This window comes from Propithecus coquereli, unplaced genomic scaffold, assembly GCF_000956105.1.
Source record: "Propithecus coquereli isolate 6110/MARCELLA unplaced genomic scaffold, Pcoq_1.0 Scaffold341, whole genome shotgun sequence".
NCBI lineage: Eukaryota > Metazoa > Chordata > Mammalia > Primates > Indriidae > Propithecus > Propithecus coquereli.
In genome coordinates this window covers 2,795,992-2,796,418 of record NW_012149075.1, presented here as the reverse complement: position 1 = coordinate 2,796,418, position 427 = coordinate 2,795,992, and positions in this window count along the sequence as shown.

The window sequence follows — 427 nt, the reverse complement described above, 5'->3', positions numbered from 1 at the left end:
AAAAAAAAAAAAAAAAAAAGAAGTCTGAGACCAAACTCAGAGGCGCTCTGCTACTTAGAAGTCGGGAAGGTGATGAGGCGCCAGCAAAAGAGACTGAAAAGGAAGGGCCACTGAATTTGAAGGGAACCAAGAGAGATGACGTTGCACAGGCCAAGCAAGAAAATATTTCCAGAAGGAGGGAGTGATCGGCTATGCCCAGTTCTGGTAAGTAGACAAAATGAGGGTGGAGGATTGAGTAGATTTGGAGAGGACGACTCAGCGCAGTGACGGGGATGAAAGCCTGATCGGAGAGGGCGCTACAGAGACATGGAAGAGAAGCGGGTGTAGCGAGTAGGGGCGGCGCTTTTTTTTTTTTTTTTTTTTTTTTTCAGCAAATTATGGGGGTACATATGTTTAGGTTACGTGTGTTGCCCTTGGTTCCCCCCCC